This window comes from Amblyomma mixtum, chromosome 3, assembly GCF_055824585.1.
Source record: "Amblyomma mixtum isolate Tamu chromosome 3, ASM5582458v1, whole genome shotgun sequence".
In the NCBI taxonomy this organism is placed as follows: Eukaryota; Metazoa; Arthropoda; class Arachnida; order Ixodida; family Ixodidae; genus Amblyomma; species Amblyomma mixtum.
In genome coordinates this window covers 75,174,648-75,190,322 of record NC_143014.1, presented here as the reverse complement: position 1 = coordinate 75,190,322, position 15,675 = coordinate 75,174,648, and the positions used below count along the sequence as shown (strand labels likewise).

General features: G+C 47.6%; 1 pseudogene; it reads right to left on the bottom strand.

The window, feature by feature from the left end:
- Positions 1-11,627: 11,627 nt before the first annotated feature.
- On the bottom strand, positions 11,628-12,226 carry LOC149350621 (uncharacterized; annotated as a pseudogene).
- Between the last annotated feature and the right edge of the window lie 3,449 nt (positions 12,227-15,675).

The window sequence follows — 15,675 nt, the reverse complement described above, 5'->3', positions numbered from 1 at the left end:
GAGATCCCTGCTACCTTTCTTCGGTAGTGGACCTAGGCAGGAGGCTGTCCGTTATTATGTTGACGATGACGGGAAATGGGCTGATTGTTACGATTATGTGTATGATGACCACGCTACCCAAATACTCTCGTCCCTGATGCCCTTGCCGGCACGCGTGCGAAGGCATCCTCCATTTGTGTAAGCCGAGCGCTGCAACCAACACAAAAGAATGACCTTCGGGGGAAGCAGTTGCTATCTCCACTGGCATCACCTTGAGCCTCGAGTTGCACATCAACAGTCGACGAGAATGGGGCCTTAAGAAGTTTACCACATGTTAACAGTGCACGCCGATGTGCCACTGGAGCTTTCTAAAATAAATTGCATCCGAGTGCGCCTATATGCAGGTCGGCATACGGATACGGCTCATAGTACGAGCGCAGGCTTTTCACGTCTATAGCTGCTTCAGCAAGCGGGGGTTTTGGGAAGAAAGAAGCGTGCCTTGGTGTGCGCAATTGCGCTGGCCGTACGAGCTGGAAACCACGTGTGTTAGAGTTATAGCATAGCATCGATCCGCGAGGCGCCACTACGCGTTCGCAGAACGCCCTGAGGACGCCAAATGACGCCCCGTGCACGTCAGCTGCGCGCACGCCTGCCGCGTCAGGACCAGTCAGCGCGTACGCAGTGGTGCTCCGCGGAATCGTATCGGGGATCGCGCTATGATATAGCTCTCTACTTTTAGCATAGAGCGTACCACTACCGCGTATCGCGCGCCGGCATTGCGCATGCGCGCTGTTGACAGCAATTCAAGAACTAAGCGTCAAATGCCCCTCAGATATCCCCTCCATGGAATCGACCGATCCGCTTGGGCCGGCTGAAGTCGGATACAACCAACGCTATACAACTCAAGAACCATACAACTCGTGAACCACGTATTCTTATTCACTTATTTCAGGACCCGGAGGGGTTGACAGAATAGAGCACATTAATGCGCAAAAATGGAGAACAATAGGAATAAAGTAAGGACAGTACAGTAAGAGCCACTAATTAGGTCCAGGTTTTAAAAAAAAAAAGCTCTGGCTAAAGGTACAGCCTTTGTCAAAAGTTCGGAGCCCAGGGGGTTTTCTTCTGGGCCGCACTGTATGGTTCGTAACGCATCTCCCGCGCTCCAAATTTCCTGAAGGTAAAAAGATTTCTGGTCCTGTCTTCTCCAACGGGTAGGGCTGCCACGAATGCTTCAGGAGTCCCACTACAAGGCTCAGAAGCAAACCCCCTGGGCTCCAAACTTTTGGCAAAGACTGTACTTCGGACAGGATCCAATCGCTCTTATTTTAAGACCGTGGTCAACGTACATCGGGCGGACCCGCGCATTTTTCTTTTCGGGTTCCGAGAATAGGTATGTCGGACGGACCCGGTCCATTTTTTTCCCGGGTACCTCAGGCAGGTCCAAATAATATTTTTCAAAGTGCAACGTCTCTCACAAAATTATTTAGTCGGCTTGGTACCACGGTTACGACGGTGTGCTTCCGTTCCCCTTTCGGCCGTAACGAGACAAATTCCAGTTGACACGATTGCAATAAGTGCCGATGGCGCAGTGGCGTAGCTTTACCCACCGCTTTACCCGCTTCTCGGAATGTGGCGGTTGGCGTTCGGTGCGCATGCTTCAAGTGCGCCAGCAATGAACATTTTGTGCCCGCGCATGGCAAACATCATGCTTTCTGGTTGTATACTGGCTGGCACACGTCGCTGGGTTGCAGCGGGAGAACTGCAAAATTACTCCTGGCTCTTTCCACGCAGACAATACGCGCGCGTGTTTTTCTGCCCCGTACTGAACACTGCTTCATGGACGTTAAGGCTTTCCTTTCAGCGAGCCGTGTTCTCCAGTCGAAGATCAGTGCGCGCAGCATCTCTGCTCGTTTGTGGCGACGGCTGAGCGGGTGCCGTTCGGCTTGTGCTAACCTCGAACCCGCGAGGGTTTAAACTTCATGTACACAAACTTTCGCTGGAAGACAAGGCTGCGGGCTGGGAGGTTGCCTAGTCGCACCCAGACAACGTCGCTGTTGACCTGGACGCGGATCGTTCACGCGTCTGGCTTCCCGGTTGCTCCCTTCCGCATTGCGGTGGAGCACGTCTTCGCCAGGACAGGCTCGCCGGCCTGGTCATCGCCGCAGGCCTCGAATAGATTCGTCATGCCTTTTGGCATGGCTGTGAGGTAGAATCTAAAAATATTAATGGTGAGCATCCTATTTGCTCTGTTTGCTGGTAATGAAGCAATAGCGCATAACATTCCTTACGAATAACTACGTATTTCGGACGGTGCTCTGCACGTTGAGATGTGTGTTGGGCCAGGTACGGGCTCACGATCCCAAATACGTATACCTGTGATTCAAAAGTCAGTGCAGAACAGCAGACGGTGCAAATGCTACAGTTCATCATCATCATCTTCATCATAATCATCAGCCTGACTATGCCCACTGCAGGGCTAGAGCCTCTCCCATGTCTCACCAATTAACCATGTCCTGTGCCAACTGCGGCCCACCTAACTCTATGCCAGCCCCCATGCTACGCTTGCCTTCTCTTGAAATACATTCAGTTACCATTAAGGACCATCGGTTATCTTGCCTTCGCATTGCATGATCTGCCCCTGCCCCGTTCTTCTTGATTTCGAATATAGGATGTCATTAACTCGCCTTTGTTCTGACCCACTCTGTTCTCTTCCGATCTCTTAGCGTTACACCTATCATTTTCCTTTCCATAGTTCGCTGCGTTGCCCTCAATTGAGCCATTTTCGTTAGCCCACACATATCTTTCCCATAGGTGAGTAGCGGTAAGGTTATATAATATAATATGTTATATAATTTCTCTTGAGGGAGATTGGTTAACCGGCATCCGTGATCTGGGAGTATCTGGCAAATGCTCTCCACCGCATTCTTATTCTTCTAATTATTTCACTCTCATGGCACGGATCTACGGTGACTACCTGCCCCAAGCAGACGTATTCCCTTACTACTTCCAGCGCCTCGCTACCTATCGTAAGCTGCTTTTCCCGTCTCATACTGTTGAACTTTAGTTTTCTGCATATTAATTTTTAAAACCATCGTTCGGCTTTCCCGATAGGTCCTTCATCATGCTTTGCAATTCGTCCCCTGAGTTACTTAGTACAGAAATGTGATCAGGGAATCACAGATTACTCAGGCATTAACCATTAACTCTTATCCTCAACTGTTTCCTGTAAACAGGCAGTGAATAGCATTGGCGAGATCCTGACTCTCTGTTAGGCACCATTCCTTATTGGTGACTTTATTTTATCTATTTTATTGCTGACTTTATCAAGAATTATGGTGGTTATGGAGCCGTTATAGACATCTTCCAGCATTTTTACGAGGCTAATCTACGCCCTGATTCCTTAATGCCTGCCTGACTGCTGAGGTTTCTACAGAGTCAAATGATTTCTCGTAACATATGAACGCTATTTACAAGGTGATTTCTTTTAACCTTTACAGATTTTTATTTCAAAAACTCTAAAAGATACGTTGGTGCGGGCGCTTGAACTGGACTGTACATCAAGGCGGACGTTATGTACCTAATATCGATCAAGAATTAAACGACGAATTAACTCAGATTAAGGAATGAACTTGTTTACATTTTATTCTAGGGGGCAAGGTTCCGTCCTGAAATTGACGGCCGTCATCATGGAAGGTGAGTCCTGCTTTTAAATTTTCTTAATCGGCAATGTGTTTCGAAATAGCGAACATGAAATATGCGCATTTGAAAGGTCGCTGAGTTGGCTTTCCCGCATTGCATATATACAGTATGGCGTCGCAGGCGCAGTTGTTGTTTTTAATGATGTAGAAGAAGTTACTTTTAATTCGACGACGCTACCACGTGCAGCGACGCCATTTTATAATTAGGTAATGCTGGAAATCCAACGCAACAAGCTTTCAAATGCGTATTTTTGACATTCAAAATTGCGAACAACATTGCCGATTAAGAAAATTTTAAAACACGGCTCACCTCCGATGTTGGTGGTAATCAATTTCGCAATAAAACATTACCCCCCAAAATTTATTACTTTTATTTATTTGCATCGCTTCTAGGGCTTTTCTTACTGATTTCCTCCTTCGTTACCGGTGGAACGAACATTCCTGCCGGCAGTGCTAGTGGTATCTCACTTAAATTACGAGCAGAGCCAGGTGAGCGAATACGTATAGGTAGTTTTCACGTGACATCACAGGCGTCAACTTTGGGTGTAGCAGAGACTAGGCAGGAAATGGCCCTTTGTCCCCATGTCGTGGGGAGTGACCTCTTCAGCACTAGCAACCCCGCACCCTCTCTCGGACATCCCGCATTCACCCCTCTAGAACCCTAGCCTGAACAACGAACAGCCCACTCCCTACGGCAGGTGGTGTTGGACCGTCTCCGCTTTCCTGCCTAGCCTCTGCTGCATTGCCATGAAAAGTAACTGGTTGGGGATAAGCGGATTGGGAAAACAGCCAGGCTTTCGCCGAGATTTTGGACCCTAAGATGGCGGCCGCTACGACGTCAGTGCAAACTATGTGTCGCGTCGCCTGTCGCAGTCGCTTGCATGCAAGCTGGTGCGAGTGACACAGGTGCTAGCCGTGCAACAGCGAGCGTGAAGACGCGTATCTGCGTCATTTACGGGAGTGCGGAGTTGTAAGAAAGGGCGAACATCTCTTTGCAGCTCCTCGAAAGACGCGAATGTAGCGTGCAACTTGCGTACACTGTGCGAGGAAGAGCGCGCAGCAAGCCGCGTGATGCGCATACGTTGGACGTGACTTTAGCCATACGGCTACAACGAAGTCCGCCGTACCTTTAAATAGAACCGACTTGAGTACCTCAGACGTATGTCTTTAAACACTCCGTGAAAGAATTTATCGTCATTCGTACAGGACTAAACGCGAAGAAATTAAAGAAGAGTAAATTAAAGAAACACGGAGGAAAACGTCGCTCAATTTTTGTTCAGAGTAAAAATTGACGCTCTGGTTCTTCCTGGCCACGTTCACACTCCCTTCCAGCAGATAAGGCGTGTTTATCGCCGAGTGAACTTAATTTATAAATCTTTCCACGTGGCAATTCAAGCTCGGTGACATCCTTACCTAAAATAACAGATTTCCAATGTTTTCAATTGAATTGCCGTATAGCCTACCTCTAGGATCAGTAGTAAAAAGAAAATAAAAAAAAGACGTCGACGCACGCATTTTACATGCGAAATCGGCCGGTGATGGCGACACCTGTATTTTTGTTGTGTGGTCTTTTCTAGCTTTTAGAAGGTCCGTTTTTGTCGAGAGTGACCTCTCTGTGATTAGAACGCGGTACCCTATCGATACAGGCCAACTTCTGTTCGCCCTCTTGTCCCTGGATAGTAGAAAAAGCAACCACCCAATGGCCACTAAAACTCCCTTGGAGTTGCCATGGAGGTCCTGGACGTCCACAGGACGTATATGGGAATTTCGGTGTCCATTGGGCAGGTTCCGGTTACAAAAATTGGCGAGCTTAATTGCGAACTTGGCAAGTGTAAATTGCCATGTCTTTTTCTGAAGAACTTATTGTTTGGGCTGCTATTGCCGGGCTACTTTTCATAGCTGTGAGCTGCTTTGCACCTATTCCGTGTGTACGTAATCTATGCACTCGCCCAATCTGTTGGTAACTAGCTGCCCAACGATCGAAGCATACCGCACGTGAGAACAATTCCTGGTTGGCTTGGCTCACCCCTATACCTCCCCGCCCATCGCGATAGCCCAGTCAACGTAAGAAGAATGCCCTCCTAACGTGTGAACAGTTCTGAGCAAATGGCACCAAATTTGCTCACGCCGGCTGTTGCCTCTCCTCGAAACTGCGAAGCAAGATATAGGTCATGCGGCTTGTCTGGTAAATCTGGGAGATAATTCTCTTCATAGCGGAAGACAGCTGGTTCATACACGTCCTAAGTATATCAGATATGCTGGATTGCCGAGAAGCGCATACCTGTTTCCGGATACCTCTACTTATCTTTCCGCTCACGTCGCCACTTTCCGTATTCATTTACCCCGTTACGGAAAGTGCGGTCGTGTCGCGACGTCCGCGAGCAAGACCACTGCGAGAGCGAAAGCTCAGACACGACCGCACACGTAGGCGCCAGTCTGTTGCCTGCCTCGCCGTTCAGCTTTCGCCATAAACCTACTAGCGTCAAAGTTAGTTTAGTTTAATCCCCGCGTCTTCTTTCCCCTGTGTGCAAACTTTGCAGCTTTGCAACTATGCATAAGGTGAAAAAGAACGCACAGGCACCGTTTTTACTGACAAGTGGCGCCACCGTGCGGTGCCTCCGTAGGCTGCCCAAATGACGCCGAAACGAGACTTCTAGAAATGGTTTCAGCACTCTTCCCTGCTTTGCTGCGGACACGTGCAGACTGCCTGCGGCAGTCTCAGCGGGTGAGCACAGTTGTATGGTTGGGGGGTCTGACGCGAGGGTCTGACGCCGCGCAGGTGGTTGTTTGAACAGCAGCAGTCCGAGGGCAGTTAAGTGACTTTCCCCTCCGTCACCCAGTGGACCAAACAACAGCGTGGATGAGGCCTTAATTGGCACTGGCTGAAAGGAGTATAAAGAACAATTTTTTCTTGTGTGTTTTGTGCTTTCAAATCATGCGTACGTTAGACATTGTTTGGTCCCCAACGGTCCATAATTAGAATCGTCCATATTAACGGTATTCGTATTAATGGAGCACGACTGTGCAGTCGGGGACAGTAGTCTCTGGACAGCGCGTTCCGTAAACAAAGTCCATAGCTCTAGTGTTAAATAACCGGCTGGAGGCCACACTTGTGGAGGGCAAAGTGCAAAATTTTGACTTCCACCTCCACAAGTGTGGTCTCCAGCCGCAGGATAATAGTAGCGGTATCGGCTTCGTTCGCGAAACGCGTGGTCTAGAGACTTTTGTCCCAGATTGTACATGGATCACGATGTGGTACTCCCCTACCACCGCTAAATAGCTTATAATTGAATATCTTCTGTCATTCTGTTACAGTTTCAGTTGCAATTACCGGACGCTGACTGGGATGTTCACGAGGTGTTTAGGTCACGTAAAACATGAAACGAGTGCAATACGCTCATACATAGTTTTAATTCACTTCAACGCTTAAGCCAGCCTGCTTCTTGAGCTGGAATGGAACCGAACAATGTATGAGCTGTTATATTTCAGTTTTTTTTTTCATGCCAAATGTGAGCTAAACACTTCTTACACCTCACAACCAGGTTTCGGTTGATGAAGTCAAAACGTCATGAGAGAAGAATATAGACTGTAAATTATTTAGCGGTCGTAGGCGAATACCACATCGTGGTCCATGTAGGCCAGTCGTGCCCCGTTAATACGAACACTGTTTCAAGGATGATTCGTATTGTGGACAGTTTTTCTGGGGACCAAACTTTTAAGGCGGAAGCCTTTAATGTCTCATCGTTGTAAGCAGCAGTTGTCGACAGAAAATGTCACGCTTTTCAATTGGTGGAAACGGTCGTGACGTCACAGTGCGCGAATTTCAAACGGGGCCTATTGTACTTTGGCTAGTAACCATACAACCAATTGAAGGGATCGTATAGTGATGCTCCAAGTAAGAGGGACTGAGCTTAGTTAATTGCTTAATTACCCAATTAGCCTAATTAGCTTTACTAGTCAGGCCATATAAATAAATAAAACCGATTAAGAAATTGGTCGAGCTCAGGAATCGAACCCCGGTCTTCGGCGTGAGAGACGAGCATGCTATCCACTCCGCCACGCCAGCTCGATGGTTTGGAATGAACAAAGGCGCGCCTAGTGAATACGGTGTCTTCACTTACTCTCATCCTCCTCCATTCCCTTCCGGCGAGGTTTAGGTGTCCACCGACAAATGAGAGACAGATGCATTTCCTTTCCTCAAAAACCAATTTACCGACGAGCGAGGCGTAGAACCGAATGGGCGATGGCGTTCTATGGACTCCTTGGCAGCGTTGCAAGACGCTGTCGCGTTCCACTCTTAGGGGCGAAGCTTATCATCTTAACCACACATCAGTGACCACACTTTAGGTCAAAAAAGTGCCCCCCCCCCTGAATTTTGTGAGACAGTTACTGCGTAATTTCTTTTCCTCAAATACAATTTTCATTTTCTTCATTACGGCTCCTCTTTATCTATCTTCTTTCACTCCCACTCCTCCCTTCCTCTACGGTGCGGTTCAGGTGTCCACCGAGATGACAGAGAATTACTGCGTCATTTCCTTTCCTCAAAAAGCGTTGCGTTCAAAGGGCAAGGCATCGCGCCGAACGGGTGGTGGCGTTCCGTGGACTCTCTGGCAGCGCTACAACGCGCTGTCGCGTTCCACTCCTAAAGGCGAAGCTTAAGCGTCATTAATTAGTATTCAGTTAATTAGTATTCAGGCATTAATCAGTAATTAACCATTAATTAGTGATTTGTCATCACTTAGTAATTAGTACTCAATTATATGTGACGCCACCAGTGCCACAGAAACAGCGAAGGTGGTGCGGAAAACGCTTCCGCCTCTACCCACTTTAGACAGTCAAAGTGCCCCCTGAATTTTTCCATGTATTTTTGCCTCGTTAATATAGGAATTCGATGTCCGTACAATGGACAGAGTGGAAATGCACAGAGGCTATTGGAGCTCATGTATTTTTTTCTTGGTTAACATGGTGGACAGCGATGTGAACAAAAACCTCTACTGCCCCAATCAGATCTTTCATTTCCTGTATATCGAGTGCAGGACACCAGCAAAAGGCACTACGTAAGTGTGTATGCCTGAATGATAACCTTTTTTATTTCTCTGGCCAACAGGCTCTGTCGACGCATCCTATGATTTGTCGTGCTCTATGAACGACAGTGAAAGAAAAAAAAACATTCTACAGCTTGTGCTATATGCGTTGAAAGCTGCATTCGGCAGCTCTCAGCCGACTGAGTACAGCTATGTACTCACAGTTCGTGGGATATGAACAGTCGCAGTAGGAACTACATCATCCCGCCATGCAGCGCTATCATGCATCTCATGGACCTAGGCAAATCGAGATGCACCACATTACCTTAAACATAATGGTGTCTAATGCACTTCTAGCTCACAAGCAGAACTTAGCCATAAGGTGTTTTTTCCTAACTTCTGCGGCTCGCATGTGTGCGCCTTCCTATTCCTGGGATAGCGAAGAAATCAAATTTATCAATGCCAGCCCTTAAAGGGGCTGCGAAAGACTGCTTGAAGGGCTGCCGGCTATACTTCAGGTGGATTCTTTATGTCACGCAGATTCTGACTCAAAAAGAACTACAGGAATTGATGCATAGGAACGGGAGTTATTCAATGAATAAATTTCAAAATACAAGCAAACAAAACTCTGTGCCCTCAACTCGATTTTGGCGGGGCTTCCCATTCGTTTCCATGGTTACAACAACCATGTGGACGCCCAGCTGGCCCAGCGATGATTCTTCGACACGTCGACGGCGCAGAAGGGAACATTGATCGATGGCGTTCCCCGACTTATCCAAACTCGAGCTCGAGTTTCTTTTTAGCATGGGCGTGCCGCTACCGCCCCCGCGTACCGTGCCCTGCACACTGCGCGCTGATGACGGAAACGTGGCGCCACCTGGCGGCCGCGTCCAGTGATCCTCCTCAAGCTCCCGGTGCGCATTGGTAAATGGGAAACGAATGTGTTTTCTCTTTCTGCTCTTCCTTGGGACCGAAACGAACGCTTGTAGAATGCAATGGCTCGATCAGGTCGATTCCGCCAAGCCGTTCTCAGATACACAGAGAGTATACTTAAGTGTTGTTTCCTATTTGGAGAGGCATGGGAGAGGCCTTTGCCCTGCAGTGGGCATAGGCAGGCTGATGATGATGATGAACAACAAGCAGGCTGCCTGATATTGAGGACAAGTGTCAGGATAGTGCACCAACAATGTCGCTTAAGCATTTCTGTGCTGATGCATTTTTATTAAAATCAGCTCATAGCTTAATATCTACATCCATGGGGACATTTGGCATCTGTTTGACTTTTAATTCGCTAGTGTTTGCAGCCTTTAATGTTGGTCTTAAGACAGTGTAAGCATTGTTTCACTGTGTGGGATTTTTTAGCTGTTTTGCAGAGGTGTGTGTGTATGCATGCAGAGTTTTTTTCCACGGGTTTGTTATGTGGCTCATGGAACCTTCATGTTGCAGAAGAAATTTTTTAATTTCTGTGTTGTACTGGAAAGTGAGCAGTATTTATATCCACCAGGTGTTTCAGGGAAGAATAAATAGTTGTCAAAAATATGGCTTTTGCTGCATACTATTACCAGTGTTAGCAGACACCAGAAAGCTGGTGAGGTGTATTTAGTAAGCTGGTTAACTAATTTCTGATAATTAACTTTTTAACTAACACAGGTTTGCAACTGGTTGCAGTTAGAGACTTTTAGCCAGTCGTTAGTAGTAGCCATATCAGTTTTTAGAATGTACGAAACATGATTACTTTCGCCGCTGTGGCTCGACAAAATTTGGCTGCATCGTGCGAAAATACATGCGCTTTTGAAAGCACACAGGGAGAGCAACCCCTCCAGTTCATGTAACTGCTACAAATCTCTAATATCAACTAGACGCCTAACTCTGATAGTTAAAAGGTTCATTAATAAAAATTAGTTAACCAGCTTACTAGGTAAGACGATTCACCAGTTTTCTGGTGCCTTCCAACACTGGCAATACTATGCTGAAAAAGCCATATATTCAACTCAAAATACCTGTTTTTTGAAAATTACTTAGTCTTCCCTGAAACACCTCGTATATATGTAAGAAAAACCTAACGGTATTTAATTCACGACGTTTTGGTCGGAGGGCCAGCCGTTTTCAAGTGTACTACAGCATTTCAAGCACACAGCTTTTATTTTGAATGCTGTACTATACTCGAAAAAGGCTGGCCCTCTAGCCGAAACATCGTGAATTAAAACCTGTTATGTTTTTCAATTTCTATGTGTCAGTCATTGTTACTAAGAGGGAACTGAGCGGAACTGTGCCGAAGCCAATATTCTGTTCCTCTATTGTTCTCCATAAATTATTTTGATGCATCATGCATATCTTCTAGCGCGTATGTACACTTGTGCTCAATAAATATAATAATTTGCATTTTGCTTCTATTATTCTTTAAGCAGTCCAGGATACAGTGTTCACAAAATGATTTTGAAGTGATAACACTACGTTGGTAAAAGTGTTGTACTGTGTAGTAGGAATTATACTGTCTTCGGACTTGAGTCTTTTGAATAACGGTGGCCAATTGTCGGAAGGTCGTTGATAGGGTGTTGGTACACATTGTCGGTATGTGGTTGATAAGAAGTGTAAAGACTTTCTATGTACTTGAGTCTTATGGATAACGGTGGCCAATTGTCGGAAGACCGTTGATAGGGTGTTGGCAGACATGATCGGTAAGGGGTCAATAGGAAGTGTAGAAACTGTCGATAAGGGGATCATAGGAAGTATAAAGACTTTCTATGTACTTGAGTCTTTTGGATATCGGTGACCAATTGTTAGAAGACGGTTGATAGGTTGTTACTACAATGTATAAAGACGTTCAAAAGACTTTCTGTTCAATGTTGATAGGTTCTATTAACAATTGTCGAAAGACTTTCTAAAGAATGTTACTAAAAATTTTTGTAAGGGCATACACTGGCTAATCCAACTCCTCTGGGCCTGGATGATGGCCCTGCCCACGCACTTCGTCAGGGCCGGTGCAAACGAAGAGGCAGTCAGAGGCCGAGTCACTGCCCTCTGTCTGCTCAGTGATGGTGACGGCCTTGTCGGTAGAGTCCTCATCCTCATCATCCGTCAGCTCCTCAGTAGTGTCCGACGAAGATGTGCAGACCAAGTCGTCAGCCAAGTCTCTGCAATGGGCACGCGCTGCCGACCCTTGTCCTCGTCGTCGTCAGTCAGCTCATCGTCGTAGTCGTCGGGGTCGTGGGGCCGTGGCTGGGACAGGGAGGCGACCCACGAGCCCAGGTCGTGGTCTTGACTGAAACTGCTCGCGTTGAACGATCCCCGTTTGGGGGTGGTGGCCAGGGCCGCCTGCATCAGCTCCACCCTCTGGATACTTTCGCCAGAAGATGCTGCAGGGGGCTTGATGAAGAGGCCCTTCCTCGGCGGTGGTGGAGGCCGATGTGATCGGTTCGACGAGTGAGCAAAAGGTTCCCCCTGTGTCCACCAGGAGTGGCCTGCCGGAACGCCTTGCTCTCTGGGCGGCTTCCAGGAGTTGGCAATGCCCCTTTTGGGCATAGGTGCGACGACAGGCTCTGGATTGGCTGGCTCTTCTAATGCGGCATGGGCTCGTCACAGTCCAAGAAGTCTGAGGCCATGTTGAAGGTGGGCGCACGAAGTGGTCTTTGACGGTGCCAGTAGGCATCGACAACGTCATCATCACTGTCAGACAAGCCATCCTGCATGGAATGCGAGACGCCATTTGGAGGTCGTCCTCTGCCGATGCCGGTCGCTGCATGACGATTCACGAACCCAGGATTTTCCTCGGTCTTTTTCTTGAGAAACTGAAACAAGGGCAGTTCTTGAAGAGGAATTCGTTGGCGGCCGCGGCACCAGCAAGGCAGAGGCTGGCAATCAACTGCATCTTCAAAATCCAACGGCGTCGTAGTACACTGGCTATAGTCTATATCCATTACGCGGGAAGCAGTGGTTGTAACAGATTGCATTGTTACATATAGTCTATATCCATTACGCGGGAAGCAGTGGTTGTAACAGATTACATTGTTACGTAATTGTACGCACCCAAGGAGTAGTCACTGAGGGATGCTGATGCTGACAGCAGCTCAGTCGAACCACTGCCGGCCAACGGCGCACAGATCACACTTCGTTCTCTTCGCGCTCCGTGCACGAGCCCAGCAAATGTCTTCTTCGTTGTCCACTGACAATATGAACGCGGCAACACGAATTACAAGCTGTGGACGCAACCAGGCTGACCAGAGACCGCCGCGTTACAATATTTTGATTTTGTATAATGTATATTGTTCAAAAGTGTTCTACTTATGCTTTTTATATTCCTTACACTCTGTTTACTAAAATACATTTGCCTATATATGATCTTCTTCTGTTTCTAGTAACGGGCATTTTATCTTCAGCTTTCCAGCTCTCCACCTTTCAATTTCTATTCCTGCCCTCGAGTTTTTTCACTCTCTTCACAAATAACGAAGGTTCTGAGTTCACATCCTCCCAGAATTCACCCACTGGGCTGAAATTTAGAGTGTAACAGAAAGCTAGAAAGTAATTGACCAGAACAGAGCACTACGGAGAGCGAGCTAAAGGTACCGTTATGGGAGAAGCAGAGTACCGTAAATTACACAATGAACTCGAACTGATGATATCCTGCAGCGTGAGACCAGGATAGGGAAACAAACTTGGGCGGACGAGTTCGAGTAGGCTTAGATAGTAGAGTAGGCTTAGGCTTAGATCAGGCTTGGAAATTTGCCCGGATAGGGCAGCCGTGGCGTAGGACACGGCTAGTTCGAGAACAAGTCTAGAGGTGTTAGTCATGGCATTAAAAGGAAACTTGACTGACAGTGATCACGTACTTTGGGGGAAAGATATATGCAGTTGGTACTGCCTCAGGGTGGTCACTTTTACAGCCAGTTTCAGATGCGGCAGTAAACCTTTCATCTTGCTATGAAGGCAGCTTCAGATGGATTTCGCGGGCTGGCGTCTAATGTACAAATTCATCTTCAAAAAAAAAAAGGCTGAGGCTTAACTTGGTTAAGCCTGGAGAATGCGAAGCATCATCGTGTCGCGTAATTTGGAGGCGCACAGCCACAGCGACGGCGCGAGGTGGGCCCCCGTTTCTCCACTGTCGTGACGTCATCGCGTCACGTGGTGTGACGTCAAGTATCACGTGATTTAGAAACGCACAACCACAGCGACGGCGCGAGGTGGGCCCCCGTTTCTCCACTGTCGTGACGTCATCGTGTCACGTGGTGTGACGTCATGTATCACGTGATTTGGAGGCGCACAACCACAGCGACGGCGCGAGGTGGGCCCCCGTTTCTCTACTGTCGTGACGTCATCGTGTCACGTGGTGTGACGTCATGTATCACGTGATTTGGAGGCGCATAACCACGGTGATGGGCTGAAGTGGTAGCTAAAGTAGTATGCTTCGCATAAAAAGAGTTCACCATTTGGTCTAGGTGCGTGGCAATGCCTATGTACGCGGCAACTGTTGCCAGCCGCTGCACACCGAGTGATGTCTCCGAACCCTCTCTCGAACGTAATCGTTGTGTTATGTGTCATCTAGCACAACAGGACTCTCTTCTATCAGCTTTAACTATGCCGGATCGTTGCCAACCAGACATTCGCCATGGCACTGCACTCGCTAAGTCAAGATGTGCTGCCACCGTACGAACGTCCAGCTGGTCTCTGAACGCGGCTTAATACGCCCTTTTGGCACTGGCGTGTTCTGATAGCTTTCCAGCCGCCCGATGGGCCTCGCAGATAACATACTGCGACTACAAAAACCGCGTTAGGCTCCCAGGAGGTAAGTAGCCGAGCCCACAGCAGCTCCTTGATCCGCAGGCGAGTTGAAACGTTGCCGTCGCTGCTTAGTGCCACGGTCGACGTGGACAAATCTGTGAGAGCCTTAACTTGGATGGTGGCAGGCGCACGCTATGAGAAGTCGGAAAATTGTTGGAATGTGCTCATGAACATTTGTGAACTTTGTGCGAGATCTTGTGGCTAGCAACGCTGCGTTTCTTTCCAGCCGATCGCCCATATGGCGGAGTCCGGGAGGAGAAATGGCGTCTGCTGTGGCGTTCGCAGTGGTGCTTCTGGAGGAGTGCGGCTACGACTGACGTCAATTAGAAGGCGGTCAACGCGCGGTCTCTACACTATGGCGCGCCATTGTTGCGCAATCATTCAGCAGTAAAACTGGCGAAGAGGTCCGACGTGGGCTCACTGCAATTCACAAGAGTCTCAGTATGCCGGCATACAACGGACCCGTATGGCCACCCTTGCCGTCCCTGTGAGTGACTATAAGCATAGCGGATATGACTGGAAAGACCGCATTCTAACTCTTCAGCGTTATGCTCTGAGTTTCGTCCCGCATGGTCTCGATTTTTGCCAGGGTGACCGCATGTAATCTTTTGTCTCGCCACTAAACTTTATTGTGCGCTCGAAATTACTCATTGCAGAAGAATTTATATTGAGCTTTTTTATGGAGTTTTCGGGTCCTTTGTGTGTCATTTCTTATGTTGAATCTATGAGTCCTGTTAACCTTTTCGGCGCCGTCTAGTGACCTTGTTTTACTCCATCTGTATGTCCGACAGACTTTCGTCGAAATTTCCGGAGCCCTCCACTACAGCGTCTCTCATAGCCTTAGTCGCTTTGGGACGTTAAACCCCATAATCCAACCAACATTTCATGTTTTTTTTTCAGTACATTAAATCCCAAGAGTGCTTGCATTAATGCAAGTAAATTTGGTTCATGTTTTACCGAGCCTCATTGTATCCTTTAATGTTTCTGATCGTCGATGTCTATGGGTTTTAATGCATTTGTCTGTTCACTGCCTACTTGTTCATTTTTCTACTGAGTTTCCGTTTTCTGTGTTAAAGAAACGGTTGGACAAGGATTTAATTTGTATGCTCTTCCCTCCGCCTATGTACATCTCAGTGTATTTTTGTTTACCGGGACATGACGTACTCAAAAGAATAAAAAAAGGCCCTTCTCCTCGT